Raw genomic sequence first — 16,893 nt, 5'->3', positions numbered from 1 at the left:
CGTTAAACTGCTGAGCCACCCAGGGATCCCCGGTCATATGCCTTTTAAATGGAGAAAGTAAGTGACTTGCTCAAAGTCATACTGGTGATAAAGAAATTCAAATTTACTGTTAGAGGAGTAAGAATTCAAATTTAGATTCCCCTGATTTAAAAATGCTGTGCTCTTTTTACTATGTGAGTTGCCCCCTAGAACCTTAACTTAACTGATCCAACTGATCTCACCTTGGTCACAATCTTCCCCTTCTCTGCATGAAATCCAAGGCATGGCTGGGGCCGTTTCCCTGGGAGGGGTATACAGACTCCAGCCCTGCTGCCCAGGGCTCACAGCAATGGATGTGAATGCCACACCCTGCCGGGGTGTCTGGCGAGGCCTCCCCTGTCTGCTCCTAATCCTAGCAGCACACTCGCAAAGGGGTAAACTGCTTTTCTCGGAGAGGATTTACAGTCCTGCCACGATGGCTTAGGCCAATCTTTATTGCCCTAGTACCTTGGGAAAGGTATTATCTGACCAGGGTGGGTAGTTGATAATGCTGTTACATCAATAGAACCTATCATAGTGTTAAAGTACAGTCTGTAGGATTTGTTTTACTCTACTTAGCAACACCTAGGAAGAGCTTTAAAGGGACACTTCAAAATGAAGGTCATTTTAAAAATTCAGATACCTAAAGATATCTTCTACAGGTTGCATTCAAATATGAAAGGCTTTTTTGAGTCTTACAAAATAACTGATGAAATGTGGGTGCTTTATTCCTTGAGGTATTTTTAGTCTTGCTCTTCCTAGTTGATTGTAACCTTAAATTTATTTTGGAGGGGCATTGTAGGATTAAAACTTTTGTCAATTTATATTGTAAATTCACATAAAGAGAACAATGACCATGACCTTTTTTCTGAGGTCAGATTCTCAATAACATAATCCGAGGCTGCATTCTTAATTTTGTGTAGGTATCAAAAATTCACTCATTTAGATGGTTCTGTTTTTACACTTTTAACATTTATTAATGAAGGGCAGAGAAGTATCAGTTTTATAGCTGAAAACTATCATGATGCAAAGACTGAAGAAAACTCTCGAGCAGGTATCTGAAGACCTGGTTTTTGTCTCACCCATTACTAGCTATGAAGTTGTACTTTCCTGGGTCTCAATTTCTTCTTTAAAATGCAGTTCATTTGAGACAGCCTTCCTACTTCACAGAGTAGATTGAAGAATGAGATTGTATAAAGATAAAGACAAATAGTAAAGCATATTCTACATAATTAAACCATTGATTTTTTTTTTAAAGATTTATTTATTCATGAAAGACAGAGAGAGAGAGAGAGAGAGGCACAGAAACAGGCAGAGGAGGAAAGCAGGCTACGTGCAGTGAGTCTGACATGGGACTCGATCCAGAGTCTCCAGGATCACACCCTAGGCCGAAGGCGGCACTAAACCGCTGAGTCACCCAGGCTGCCCGATATTAATTTTTTAAGGTAACTGTTTTCTAGGGACTAAATACACTAGTTTCTTATTCACATTTAATTGCATCTTAATATATATATCATTTACTATGTTTTTGATAGATAGATAGATAGATAGATCAAGTGACCATAAAATGAAGAGCATCTGATATCAGAATTAAGTTTAATGTATTTTTTTTTAAAGATTTTGTTTATTTATTCATGAGAGACACAGAGGGAGATGCAGAGACATAGGCAGAGGAAGAAGCAGGCTCCCTATAGGGAGCCTAACTCAGGACTCGATCCCAGGACCCCAGGATCATGACCTGAGCCGAAGGCAGATGTTCAACTAACTACTAAGTCACCCAGGTGTCCCTAAATTTAATGTTTTGAGAAGTGTTCTGACCTGGCCTTTGTGGCCCTGACTTTTGCTCCATGCTCTACAATGTCTAGTGGCTGCTTTCTAGCCCTTATTGTTAAGAGGTCATTCTACCTTTCAAGGCTTTACTTTTCCCATAAGTGAAAGACATGAAGATTGTATGAAGTAATATTCAAAGCCCATTCTTGATCTATTCAGTCTTTTCTACTGCCTTAGATTTAAAATTTTAACATCAGTTTTTGTTATCAAGGAGCATATTAATGAGTGAATGCATTATTATCTTTATAATTTTACTTAAAAATATAGCAGGAAGACTGACTTGAACTCATGTATTTGAGTGCACTAACAGTTTCATAAGACTCATTCATATTATTTAAATTTGGCATTACTAGTCTCATTAAACTCATATTTAGGATTATTGTTTAAAATTAACATTTATTTTAAAAAGTATTCCTTTGAGCAAGGCATTTTAATAAACACTATACATTATATTAGGTGATCCTAAAAGTAATCCTAAGCAGTAAGTGTGATTACCTCTATTTTGGAGATGAGGCAATTGAACTGGAGAAGAGTGAAATAGATTGTCAAGGTCACATAGTTGCTAAGGGTCATTTAGACTCTGAATCCAGAACTTTGCTTTACATTCTATCATGTAAGAGAATTAGTTCTAGTTTGAGATATTCTGTGAATAGTCTAATGAAAGAGGCTTTCTTAGATTATGCAAATAGAACCTCTCTATTTTAAAATATGAAGGGCCATCTTTGAACACCTGGACATAAATTCCTCCCCCAAAGATTTGCCTAAAGAATTCTTGGAAATCCTGACTTAGCAGTAGCAATGATAACTGTTTTGTTTTGTTTGGGTCTGGTTTGTTTGTTTTGCTGTAGTATTTTAGATCTTCCATGTTAGTTTCCAAAAAACTTTGAATAATTACAGTAAGATATTATGGTATGCAAGATAAAAATATTTATTGTTCTTTTATATGCCACACCTAACATGGACTAGAAGAAAGCAGTCATGTAGCAAAGTTAGTCAAAGTAGACAAGAAATGGGACATTTTTCTTCTACCACAAAATTAAAGATGAGGATAGGATGTTAGATTCATTAATTAAGGTCTCCATATCACTTGGCCATGTAACCACAAATTAAGGCGCATATATCAGAGCTAGTCTTTCATATTACTCAGTAGAGGGAAATGGCATAATAGTTATTATATTGCCATTTTTAATTTTTTTCATAATTTTCTACAGTATTCTAATAGATAAAATCTGGGATAAGTAAATGTTTTGATACTTTAAAGACCATACAGGTGGGGTTCCCAGTTGGCTTAGTCGGTTAAACATCTGCCTTCAAGCTTAGATCATATTCCAAGGGTCGAGCCCCGCATGGGGCTACCTGCCTAGTGAGGAGTCTCCCTCTCCTTCTGCCCATCCCCCTGCTCATACTCTCTCTCTCTCTTTATTCTCCCTCTCTCAGATAAATAAATAAAATATTTATAAAAAGAATAAAGACTGTAGAAGTAATATAACTTCATTTATTATGGGGAGTTAAGTGTAACTTATTTGAGTGGAATAATAACAACAAAGTATTTCATGTGTACCTACAGACACAGGTGAAAGAGAGTGTAAAATAATTTCACAGAGAAGTTAGAAAAATATCCCCTTAATATACAGCATGATGACTCCAGTTAACAATTCTGTATTGTCTACCTGAAAATTACTAAGAGAGTAGATCTTTAAGTTCTCACCACACATGCACACATCCACAGAAGGTAACTATGTGAGGTGATGTGTTAATTAATCTTATTAGGGTAGTCATTCTGCAATTTGTTGAATATATATACATATATAAATACATCAATTACGTCTCAATAACTCTAGGAAAAAAAGATGTCTCAAGAATAATAGGTTAAAAAAAGAATAATAGGTTACATTCAGAAGTATATTTTTTTCTTTATTCTAGTGTAGGTTCTGGCAACGTATGAGGGCTTTTCATACATAATCTAGACTTACTGGCTTGTTCTTTGAGGTTTACAAAAATAGATTCATTGTACAGATGTGTGTGATCAGTATACAAGTTTCAAGTTTCAATAAACTTCAAGGAGTACTGAAAAAACAAAAGCAAAATATCCCTTTACTCTTTAATAATTTAAAATAACCACATTCATCTTATGGGATTATAAGGCATAGATTACAAGTACAGTGGCTATGTGATTACGTAGTAACTAGCATGATTCCCCTTTCCCAGTCTGGAAAATGGTTGCCCATAGTCAAGATTCTTTATCCTTAAAATAAATGATTAAATGTAATCAAATGGTAGGTATTGGGCTAATAGTAATATTTATTTTCTTTTCCTGAAAATCTGACTTTTGGGGGCACCTGGTGGCTCAGTCAGCTAATCATCCAACTCTTGATTTTGACTTTGATTCAGGTCATGATCTTGAGATCGTGGAGTCGTGGGATCAAGCTCCATTATCTGCTCAAGCAGTGTGGAGCCAGCTTGGGAGTCGCTCTCTCCTTTTCGCTTTGCCCCTCTGCACTCATGCACTCATCTTTTCGCTCTCAAAAAAAAGAAAGTTAAATTTCTTATGAAAATTATTATTATTCTAGAAACAAATAGTGAAGTAGAAGTGTCAGAATTTAGAGGTGTTGAAAAAGACATCAGTATGTTCAACCAGAAAAGGAAAGAACTAAAAACTTTGAAACTACACTTAAGCAGGGTTTTAAAGTTTTTAAAATTTTGACATGAAAATACCACAGGTAGATTCCATGATATGAAGTAGCTCATATTTTTTTAACCAGTTAAAAAACGGTTCTCATTTGTATTATTTTCTCATTGTCTTATTTAATAAATAGATTTTTGATATAACATCAGGATGAATAATCTAAATGTTTTCTTGAATGGCAGGGAAAATATAAATGTCATTCAAGAAACTCGAAACCTAAGTAACTAATTGCAACCATTTAAGCATTTGGTTAACTCCTTGAAATAAATTTAAATTCTCCTCAGTCATCCCCTCTTCTCTGTAATAAAGTTCCCTGACACTTTCTTCAGCTCTAAAATGCAGCAAAACCAGTACTGTTTTTTTGTTTTTGTTTTAAATCAGTACTGTTAATGAACAACTCTCAGCATTGGTCAATAACTGACCTTGGTGCAGATTGCAGATTGTCTCTGAAAAGGGGCCAGTATGACTTCTAGAGCATCTAGAAAAAGGTCGATGGGGATATAGGGTTTGTGTAATACCTGTGAAGGATCCTCAAAGATAGGGACTAGCAAATATACCATATCCTAGCTGGTACTACAGCTTGAACATTTTATTGTTCTTAGTTTGTACTTCTGTACAAAGCTACTATATTGAGCGATGATTCTCAAATTGGGGTCCCAGGCCCCCAGAATTTCACTAGGACACTACAATGTTATTAACATGATCTTTACCTTCCTCAGCTGGTTCTGCTTCAGCTTTGGGTTACCTTCCAGTGGCATCCACAAAAGATGGCATGTTATAATGCTTTGAGTTTTATTTTTTTATTTTTTTATTTTTTATTTATTTATTTTTTTTTGCTTTGAGTTTTAATGAGGATTTTTAAGGCACTGGTAGTTTTTATGTCATATAGCAGATAGGATTTTACTCAAGCATTGTCAGTTATAATTCTTCCAGAGGTTTTTTTCTTCCCTTTTATTTCAACAACCAGAAGCTCTCTCCCCTGTCTCCCCTAAGAGTGCTTCTTTGTATCAAGAACAAATTAATCCATTTCTTTCCTCTTGAAAAGTTATTACTGTTTTTATACTGCTCGTTAACTTTTCATTAAGTCTATGCTTTTCATTCTGTTTCCGTGTTCCTTGTACTTCCTGTTTTAATCAATAGTCCAGTATGAAATATCTGAGTAAATATATAAGTAAAATCTACTTAGCTCTCCATTTACTGGCTTAGCCTAAGGATGACTAGAAATTAAGTAACTGGAAGGTTTTAAAGTCAGTATCAAAACAAATCAAAACAAAGCCCTCTAATTTTGGGCTGCATTCTCTTTGCAAGTCTAGTTATCTTCCCCCATGTAAATTTCAATTATTTCCAAAGTTTCTATTAAACTTTGTGTTTTGCAAATCATGTCTTAAAGTATGTTACTTTGCCAATTTAAAAAATTGTGTTATTTTGCCAGTTTAAAAAATGAATTAGAATTTTTTAAAACTCAACAATGCATATTATAGTATTAGCAAATTTGATTTATGACATGTAACAGAAAAAAATGTTTGGAAAGTATCTAGATCACACTGGAAGTTAATTTGTAACAAAGAAATTGGCATAAGCAAGGAACTTCTGAGAATGCTTAGGCATTGTCCTGTTCAAACTTTGATTAAATCTCTTGGTTATAAATTTTTTTTTGTCTTTTCACTAGTTATGAATTCCTCCTTCTCTTCCTTATTTTATACTTTTTATAAATTTGCATTGTGTCACATAGCAGAGCTGTTTTCTTACAGTGCTTATTAGTACCACTTAATGAATGGATGAAGCTCTCAGTGGATATTTCAAGTTGATTTATAGTGCTTTCTTTCTTTCCTTTTTTTTTTTTTTTTTTCTTTTCCAATGCAATCATGGAGCAAAGTCCAGGGAGCTTCCTCTGATCATTCATAAACATGGGCTTCCCTAAAATGAATTGAGAAGAACAAATAACTAGAACTCAAAAGACGGAGGCTCTAGGCTTTATTCCACTAAACACTCTGCCTCCCTGAGATTCCATTTCCTTTTCTGTAAAATGTGGATAACAGTGCTAGGCCTGCCTTCCTAAGTTAAGCTCAAATAAAAAGTTTGTTGTAAATTCTCAAATGCTTTATTATCATAACTTCAAATTAAGGAAAGCATAATTTTCACGCTTGTCTGATCATCAGGAAAAATTCAAATGATAATTTTACACTCTTGATAAAACCCACAATTTTTTACCTTTTATACTTATAACAATTGTCTGTGAGCTATTCATTTTGAACAATTTAAAGTGTTACCATCATATCCATCATGAAAGCAACATTGTGTTATCAGATTTGCAAGCGAACATGCCTTATTTCAAATAATCCTGACTTCAACAATAGTAATTGTATAAGGTATAAGACCCTGAGCAAATTTCTTAATCTTGTTAAGCCTCTATTTTCTCTGGAAAGAGGATAAGAATACTTACTTGATAAGGTCATTAGAGAATTAAACGAGAAGTATTTTAAAAAGCCTCTGGTACACAGAAGACTTCAGTGAATGGTGTTGGAGGATGATGATGATAATGCACAATAAGAAGAAAGGTACTTCTTGTTAATGATACTGGAGATACTGGAGAACTTAGTTCTTATTTCACAAAGTCAAAGAATGAATCTAGTGGACAACAAGAGAGTGAGCAAAGCGATAGAAGTTTATTAAACAGAGATACAAAGAAAGCTCTCAGAAGTGAGAGGGGTCCCCACAAGGTTGCTCCTGAGGTCTTTTATGGTCTTTTATAGGAAGCTGACCAGGGAACTTGGTGAATTTCTTGTCTATATCAGGGTTGATATTTAGAACAAATATGGTGGACTAATAACTACCATAATAACAAACAAGATGTTTTTTGTATATATCATGAACCCAAACAAGGGGTTCCCTTCTCTCTGGTTAATATCTCCTCCATAATATTTCTCTACATCTGGGATTTCTGTGATTACTTAGTAGCCATTAAAGGAGGATACTCCCTAACATTTTGGAGCTAGGGAGCCAGGTTTATTTTTTTCCTGTTTTTACTATATTATATCTGGTTTATTGGGATAGGTAGGAGCCTGACTCTGGGACCTTTCCCTTATCTCTCACTGCCTAGCTCCGTCTGCCCCTGACTCCTACATCATTGACACCTGACCCAGGCAGTATAGTTATTAGGCTGATGTGAACAAGTCAGTGGAATGTGGTGGAAAGATTTTACATGCCAATTATATATAAATTAAGAAATGCATTCTTCTGTTCCCAAGGACAACTTTCAACATGAGCAAAAACATGAACAGAATATTTTTCTGACTTCTTTAAAAGTGATTTTGAAAATGTTAAGATGTTGTCCTTGGTATTATAATATATAATGCTTAAGCTATCTGTTTCATTTGCAGGCCAATACCATTCGTGGTCATTCCTAAATAAAATTAACCTAGAGAGGAAGGTGTTAATCTTTAAAAAATCGCAGTAACTGGGGAGTGACATCATGAAGAGAGTATCTCATTCCTATGGTCAAAGGTTATCTTTTTTTCCCCTCTGGAGATTTTCATAATGCTTAAACATTTATAAACTAACCCAATATAATTTTTCTCAAATATGGGCAATATTTGCTCATTTGGGAACATGTAATCTTCTGGCTCTTTTCTTTGTTTTCTTATTTGCCTGTCTTTGGGAGCATTTTAACAGTCATTAGTGTGATAGTGACAGAGTGGGAAGGAAACATGAGATCAAAACTAAAATCAGTCTGACAGTCTCGTATGTCAACCTCATGATATGAGTTATCATAATGTTTTTATAAGAAAATGTAAAAACTTTTCTGACAAATTCCGCAACTACTTCTAGCTGTGAAAGAGGTATTTCCAAGGGTATGTGTTGGGAGAAGAAATAAATTAGAGTGGCTTATGAAACTATGGGGGTGACTTTTCACATTACATCGCCACTGAGATTCTCAGGGTCAGAACGAGAAAGAAGCAGAGATAATAAGAAGCAAGTAAGAAAGAGACAGACTTGTAGATTCCAGGGACATGATTTTCCTGCAAGCACCCTCTCATGAAGTCAGTCATTTCCAGACTAAACCACAGGATTTTCTAAAACAGAACCACCCTTAACAAGAGTAAGTAGTGAAAAAGCACTCTGGAGGAATGAATGTGGAAAAACAGGAGAAAATTCAGAGAGTAGCACAAACCACAGAGCCAGCCAACTACGCTCCATAAATGTATGCTGAAAGTGTGCAATGAATGATTTGCAACTTCAAGTAGAATAAAGAGACACCACAGAAGAGGAACTAACAAATTTAGGAAAAAAGGGACACGGGGACAGGGAGACATACATATTGATGATATAACCATAACAGTGTAATAATGCAACATTGTAGGAAAGCAGAGGGAGTCCATAAATCTCTGGCAAAGACATCCCAGCAAATATGGGAAAAAAGAAAAAGAAGAAAGTGCAAACTGATGGAAGTGGAGAGGATAGCAACAGATTGAGATTTAGATTTAGCCTTCTGGAATCAAAAAATGATCCAGACCATATTATGGAAGGAGGTATATAGGTCATAGTTCAGGGCACAATTGCTAGGAGGCAATTGGAATTAGTTGCAATTCTTAACTTCAGTGTTTAGTAAATTCATGTTTTGTTTTTCCATGATACATAATTAAGTAGTAAGTCCTTTTTCTTCATATAAAGTTAAAAAGTTTAACATTGAAGCTAATTATATCAGGCAGCGGAGTCTCCTTTATCATTCTCTGTATCTACATTCTGTTGTGGTGGTTTTGAACGTTGGGTTTCAACAAACATTTGTTGAATTGAACTAAATTGAAAAAAAGGATTTCTAAGCTTTTCCCCTCTACCTCTGGTATCTATGTGACTTTTCACTTTATACTCAGATGCTGATTAGCTCACTCAGCGCTGGGGTCAGCTGGGTCAGATGCTCAATGTGGGAAGTTACATAGTTTGGAACCTTGGAATGTGTTGTTTATGCTAATGAACACACAGCTATCTTCTCCCACACAGTGAGATTGCCTTTCAGTCTTCAATTAGCGCCTGTCCCAGCCCTGCTCTTTATGTATTTAAAGTCTCTAGATACATCCTGAGCTCAACTTCTGAGGCCTGATGAGCCATAAGTAGGAGTCAGTTGTTTGTTTTTTGTTTTCAATGATGTCCTCCATTTTGTACTTAATCTAAAACCAAGCATAATGTTTTCTCTATTCCTTATCTCTTAGATAGGATTCACCTGCTTGCCAACAATAAATTATCAGAGCCAGTAAACAATATCCCTATTTAGCTTCCTCTCATTAGTTTGTCTGTTTTCTATCAGTCAAAGAGGTGTGATGTTGCAGACAGATTGACATTGCCACAAGGCTCTTTTACCTTTAATTGCTAAGGAGGTAGGGGGAAATTGAAGAGATTGTACTTTTAAAATTGTTTACGTGAATAATTTAGAAGTATTTTAAGAGTCTGTTAACAAAGGCTATGAATTAAACTAGGTGAGTATTAAATATATTTGTTAGACAAGATGAGTCTTTACTATTATATTCTGTCTTTGTAGAGAAAGATTATTTTTATTATATTCACTCAAGAAACATTTAAGTAGCTACTGTGCACTTTGTTTTGAGCTAAGGAGTAGAGATTAAAAAACGAAAAGAGGAATTCAGAAGATCTCTTCCACATGCTCCCTCATCCAAGTAAAGGAATCTGCATTTTATATGAGTACTTTACTTTACTTTCAATTACTATGAATATATAATTCTCTCCATGGCTGTCTAGATCTGATTCTCTACTCAGGAACTTTGTTCCTGCTGTTGCCCTGTCTCCTGCCTCATAAATTTTTCTTCTTTATTGCATGATATCTATTAGCACACATGCTGCAATTAACTTATTTTTAATGAGAGAATTGGTAAAATACTATAAGCAGTCAAAAAGAATCCAACCACCTCACAACCCTTAGGATGGTTACTATCAAAAAAAGAAAGAAGAGAAGAGGAGAAGACTCAGTGTTGGTGAGGATGTAGGGATATTGGAATCATTGTGCACTGTTGGTGTGGATGTAAATGGTGCAGCCTCTATGAAAAACAGTAAGGTGGTTCCTCAAAAAATTAAAAATAGAATTATCATATGATCCATCAATCCCACTTCTGAGTCTATTCCCAAAAGAACTTGAAGAGATATTTGTACATATATGTTCATAGCAGCATTATTCATAATGCCAAAATGTAGAAGCAACTCAAATATCTTGGTATTTGATGAATGGATAAACAAAAATATGGTATATACGTACAATGTGCTATTATTCAGCCTTAAAAAGGAAGGAAATTCTGACACATGCTACCACCTGGATGCACTTTGAAGATATTATGCTAAGTGAAATAAGCCAGTCAAAAAAAGACAAATACTGTGTGGTTCCACTAATATGAGGTATCTGGAGCAGTGAAATTCATCTTCACAGAAGGTGGGAGGGTGATTGCCAGGGCTGGAGGTAAGGTAGGCGGAGGAATAGGGAGTTCTTGTTTCAGGGGTACAGAGTTACAGTTTTGTAGGATGAAGGCAGTTCTGGAGATGGATCATGATGATTCACAGCAATGTGAAAGTACTTATTAACTCTACCTAACTGTACACTTGAAAATGATTCAGATGGCACATTTTTATGTTCTGTGCATTTTACCACAATTAAGAATATATTTTAAAATATTGAGAAGAGAAGAATTCAAAGAACAGACCTATTTATAGATTAGGAATATTTTAATGTGTGAATGGAGACAGAGGAGGAGGGAAGTTGGTCGAGCCGGTAGGGGACGGAATTCCTTTGCAGGTCCACCGATGGGAACCATTTTGTCTTGCCATCAGTTGTCAACAGTTGACAGTTATACAAAAGAATCAGAAGTAGATGACCCGGAAGACGATGCTCTAAACAACACATAGTTTTCTGCTGAAACACAAAGTTTTCTCTACAAACTAAAGTCGTAGAGTGGACTGCAGATGCTGTCTTTCCTACCTATGATGGACTTAAAATGGTCACAAATTATTTTCAACTCCTTCCATCAAGAGATGGAATCTGTTTCTCCACTCCTTTCATCTGACCTGTCTTCATCTCTTGTTATGAACTAAAAAGTGACAGGAGTGACAGTATACAATTTCTGAATATGAATTCCTAAAAGGCCTACTAGCATTTACTCCGCTGCTGGTGCTACTTTTAAAGCTGCTGCCATGTGAATAAGCCTCAGCAAGCCTTCCAGCCAGAGGACCCAGGAACTAAACAGAATGGCCAGCCCGCTAAATTGTGAACAAATAAATCACTTTGAAGCCACCAAATTTTGGAGTGGTTTGTTACAACGCAAATGTTAACTGATATTGCACCTCAATTTTTCCAGTTGTTCACATTCCAAACCTTAGACTTGACCTTACTATTCTTCCCACCCCCCCAAGTTTTTATTTAAATTTCCGTTAGTTAGCATACAGTGTAATATTAGGTTCAGGTGTACAATTTAGTGATTCAACACTATGTAGAGCACCTGGTGCTCATCACACCAAGGGCCCTCCTTAATCCCCTTCATCTATTTCACCCATCCCTCACCCACCACCCCTCTGGTAACCATCGGTTTGTTCTCTAGAATTAAGAGTTTGTTTCTTGGGGGGGAGGAGCAAGATGGCGGAAGAGCAGGGTCCCCAAATCACCTGTCTCCACCAAATTACCCGAAAACCTTCAAATTATCCTGAAAATCTATCAATTCGGCCTGAGATTTAAAGAGAGACCAGCTGGAATGCAACAGTGAGAAGAGTTTGCGCTTCTATCAAGGTAGGAGGACGGGGAAAAAGAAATAAAGAAACAAAAGGCCTCCAAGGGGGAGGGGCCCGCGAGGAGCCGGGCTGAGGCCGGGGCGAGTGTCCCCAGGACAGGAGAGCCCCGTCCCGGAGGAGCAGGAGCTGCACCGACCTTCCCGGGCGGAAAGGGGCTCGCGGGGAGGTGGAGCAGGACCCAGGAGGGTGGGGATGCCCTCGGGCTCCCGGGGACACTAACAGACACCTGCGCCCGGGAGAGTGCGCCGAGCTCCCTAAGGGCTGCAGCGCGCACGGCGGGACCCGGAGCAGCTCGGGGGGCTCGGGGGCGGCTCCGCGGAGGGGGCTGCGGGGCGGGAGCGCGAATCCAACAGCGCAGGCTCCGGAGCACAGGGCGCCGGGACACAGCCCAGGACCCGGCCTCCCCCCGGGACCGGCAGAGGCCGGGAGGGCCCAGGACAGCGAGGACGCTCCTGCCCCAGCTGAGCACATCAGCGGCCCCGCCCGGAGCCTCCAGGCCCTGCAGACGGAGTTCCTGCCGGAGCTGAATCCAGGTTTCCAGAGCTGCCCCGCCACTGGGACTGTTCCTCCTGCGGCCTCACGGGGTAAACAACCCCCACTGAGCCCTGCACCAGGCAGGGGCACAGCAGCTCCCCCAACTGCTAACACCTGAAAATCAGCACAACAGGCCCCTCCCCCAGAACACCAGCTAGACGGACAACTTCCAGGAGAAGCCAAGGGACTTAAAGTACACAGAATCAGAAGATACTCCCCCGTGGTTCTTTTTTTTGTTTTGTTTTGTTTTGTTTTGTTTTGCTTTTTGATTTGTTTCCTTCCCCCACCACCTTTTTTTCTCCTTTCTTTTTCTTTCTCTTTTTCTTTTTTTTTCTTTTTTTTTCTTCCCTTTTTTTTCTCTTTCTCTTTTCTTTCCTTCTTTCTCTCCTCTCTTTTTCTCTTTTTCCCAATACAACTTGCTTTTGGCCACTCTGCACTGAGCAAAATGACTAGAAGGAAAACCTCACCTCAAAAGAAAGAATCAGAAACAGTCCTCTCTCCCAGAGTTACAAAATCTGGATTACAATTCAATGTCAGAAAGCCAATTCAGAAGCACTATTATACAGCTACTGGTGGCTCTAGAAAAAAGTATAAAGGACTCAAGAGACTTCATGACTGCAGAATTTAGAGCTAATCAGGCAGAAATTAAAAATCAATTGAATGAGATGCAATCCAAACTAGAAGTCCTAATGACGAGGGTTAACGAGGTGGAAGAAAGAGTGAGTAACCTAGAAGACAAGTTGATAGCAAAGAGGGAAACTGAGGAAAAAAGAGACAAACAATTAAAAGACCATGAAGATAGATTAAGGGAAATAAACGACAGCCTGAGGAAGAAAAACCTACGTTTAATTGGGGTTCCCGAGGGCGCCGAAAGGGACAGAGGGCCAGAATATGTATTTGAACAAATTCTAGCTGAAAACTTTCCTAATCTGGGAAGGGAAACAGGCATTCAGATCCAGGAAATAGAGAGATCCCCCCCTAAAATCAATAAAAACCATTCAACACCTCGACATTTAATAGTGAAGCTTGCAAATTCCAAAGATAAAGAGAAGATCCTTAAAGCAGCAAGAGACAAGAAATCCCTGACTTTTATGGGGAGGAGTATCAGGGTAACAGCAGACCTCTCCACAGAGACCTGGCAGGCCAGAAAGGGCTGGCAGGATATATTCAGGGTCCTAAATGAGAAGAACATGCAACCAAGAATACTTTATCCAGCAAGGCTCTCATTCAAAATGGAAGGAGAGATAAAGAGCTTCCAAGACAGGCAGCAACTAAAAGAATATGTGACCTCCAAACCAGCTCTGCAAGAAATTTTAAGGGGGACTCTTAAAATTCCCCTTTAAGAAGAAGTTCAGTGGAACAGTCCACAAAAACAAAGACTGAATAGATATCATGATGACACTAAACTCATATCTCTCAATAGTAACTCTGAATGTGAACGGGCTTAATGACCCCATCAAAAGGCGCAGGGTTTCAGACTGGATAAAAAAGCAGGACCCATCTATTTGCTGTCTACAAGAGACTCATTTTAGACAGAAGGACACCTACAGCCTGAAAATAAAAGGTTGGAGAACCATTTACCATTCGAATGGTCCTCAAAAGAAAGCAGGGGTAGCCATCCTTATATCAGATAAACTAAAATTTACCCCAAAGACTGTAGTGAGAGATGAAGAGGGACACTATATCATACTTAAAGGATCTATTCAACAAGAGGACTTAACAATCCTCAATATATATGCCCCGAATGTGGGAGCTGCCAAATATATCAATCAATTATTAACCAAAGTGAAGAAATACTTAGATAATAATACACTTATACTTGGTGACTTCAATCTAGCTCTTTCTATACTCGATAGGTCTTCTAAGCACAACATCTCCAAAGAAACGAGAGCTTTAAATGATACACTGGACCAGATGGATTTCACAGATATATACAGAACTTTACATCCAAACTCAACTGAATACACATTCTTCTCAAGCGCACATGGAACTTTCTCCAGAATAGACCACATAATGGGTCACAAATCGGGTCTGAACCGATACCAAAAGATTGGGATTGTCCCCTGCATATTCTCAGACCATAATGCCTTGAAATTAGAACTAAATCACAACAAGAAGTTTGGAAGGACCTCAAACACGTGGAGGTTAAGGACCATCCTGCTAAAAGATGAAAGGGTCAACCAGGAAATTAAGGAAGAATTAAAAAGATTCATGGAAACTAATGAGAATGAAGATACAACAACCATTCAAAATCTTTGGGATGCAGCAAAAGCAGTCCTAAGGGGGAAATACATCGCAATACAAGCATCCATTCAAAAACTGGAAAGAACTCAAATACAAAAGCTAACCTTACACATAAAGGAGCTAGAGAAAAAACAGCAAATAGATCCTACACCCAAGAGAAGAAGGGAGTTAATAAAGATTCGAGCAGAACTCAATGAAATAGAGACCAAAAGACTGTGGAACAGATCGACAGAACCAGGAGTTGGTTCTTTGAAAGAATTAATAAGATAGATAAACCATTAGCCAGCCTTATTAAAAAGAGAGAGAAGACTCAAATTAATAAAATCATGAATGAGAAAGGAGAGATCACTACCAACACCAAGGAAATACAAACGATTTTAAAAACATATTATGAACAGCTATACGCCAATAAATTAGGTAATCTAGAAGAAATGGACGCATTCCTGGAAAGCCACAAACTACCAAAACTGGAACAGGAAGAAATAGAAAACCTGAACAGGCCAATAACCAGGGAGGAAATTGAAGCAGTCATCAAAAACCTCCCAAGACACAAGAGTCCAGGGCCAGATGGCTTCCCAGGAGAATTTTATCAAACGTTTAAAGAAGAAATCATACCTATTCTCCTAAAGCTGTTTGGAAAGATAGAAAGAGATGGAGTACTTCCAAATTCGTTCTATGAAGCCAGCATCACCTTAATTCCAAAGCCAGACAAAGACCCCGCCAAAAAGGAGAATTACAGACCAATATCCCTGATGAACATGGATGCAAAAATTCTCAACCAGATACTGGCCAATAGGATCCAACAGTACATTAAGAAAATTATTCACCATGACCAAGTAGGATTTATCCCCGGGACACAAGGCTGGTTCAACACCCGTAAAACAATCAATGTGATTCATCATATCAGCAAGAGAAAAACCAAGAACCATATGATCCTCTCATTGGATGCAGAGAAAGCATTTGACAAAATACAGCATCCATTCCTGATCAAAACTCTTCAGAGTGTAGGGATAGAGGGAACATTCCTCGACATCTTAAAAGCCATCTATGAAAAGCCCACAGCAAATATCATTCTCAATGGGGAAGCACTGGGAGCCTTTCCCCTAAGATCAGGAACAAGACAGGGATGTCCACTCTCACCACTGCTCTTCAACATAGTACTGGAAGTCCTAGCCTCAGCAATCAGACAACAAAAAGACATTAAAGGCATTCAAATTGGCAAAGAAGAAGTCAAACTCTCCCTCTTCGCCGATGACATGATACTCTACATAGAAAACCCAAAAGTCTCCACCCCAAGATTGCTAGAACTCATACAGCAATTCGGTAGCGTGGCAGGATACAAAATCAATGCCCAGAAGTCAGTGGCATTTCTATACACTAACAATGAGACTGAAGAAAGAGAAATTAAGGAGTCAATCCCATTTACAATTGCACCCAAAAGCATAAGATACCTAGGAATAAACCTCACCAAAGATGTAAAGGATCTATACCCTCAAAACTATAGAACACTTCTGAAAGAAATTGAGGAAGACACAAAGAGATGGAAAAATATTCCATGCTCATGGATTGGCAGAATTAATATTGTGAAAATGTCAATGTTACCCAGGGCAATTTACACGTTTAATGCAATCCCTATCAAAATACCATGGACTTTCTTCAGAGAGTTAGAACAAATTATTTTAAGATTTGTGTGGAATCAGAAAAGACCCCGAATAGCCAGGGGAATTTTAAAAAAGAAAACCATATCTGGGGGCATCACAATGCCAGATTTCAGGTTGTACTACAAAGCTGTGGTCATCAAG

The 16,893-nt window shown here is 38.0% G+C and overlaps 1 long non-coding RNA gene across 2 annotated transcripts in view; it reads left to right on the top strand.

Moving 5' to 3' along the window:
• Positions 1–16,893, top strand: part of LOC144297643 (uncharacterized) — a 160,689-nt gene that overhangs the window by 11,514 nt on the left and 132,282 nt on the right. The window lies entirely within an intron of this gene.

This window comes from Canis aureus, chromosome 25 (assembly GCF_053574225.1).
Source record: "Canis aureus isolate CA01 chromosome 25, VMU_Caureus_v.1.0, whole genome shotgun sequence".
In the NCBI taxonomy this organism is placed as follows: domain Eukaryota; kingdom Metazoa; phylum Chordata; class Mammalia; order Carnivora; family Canidae; genus Canis; species Canis aureus.
Note: the sequence above shows the minus strand (reverse complement) of the source record. Positions and strands in the feature narration are given on the sequence as shown.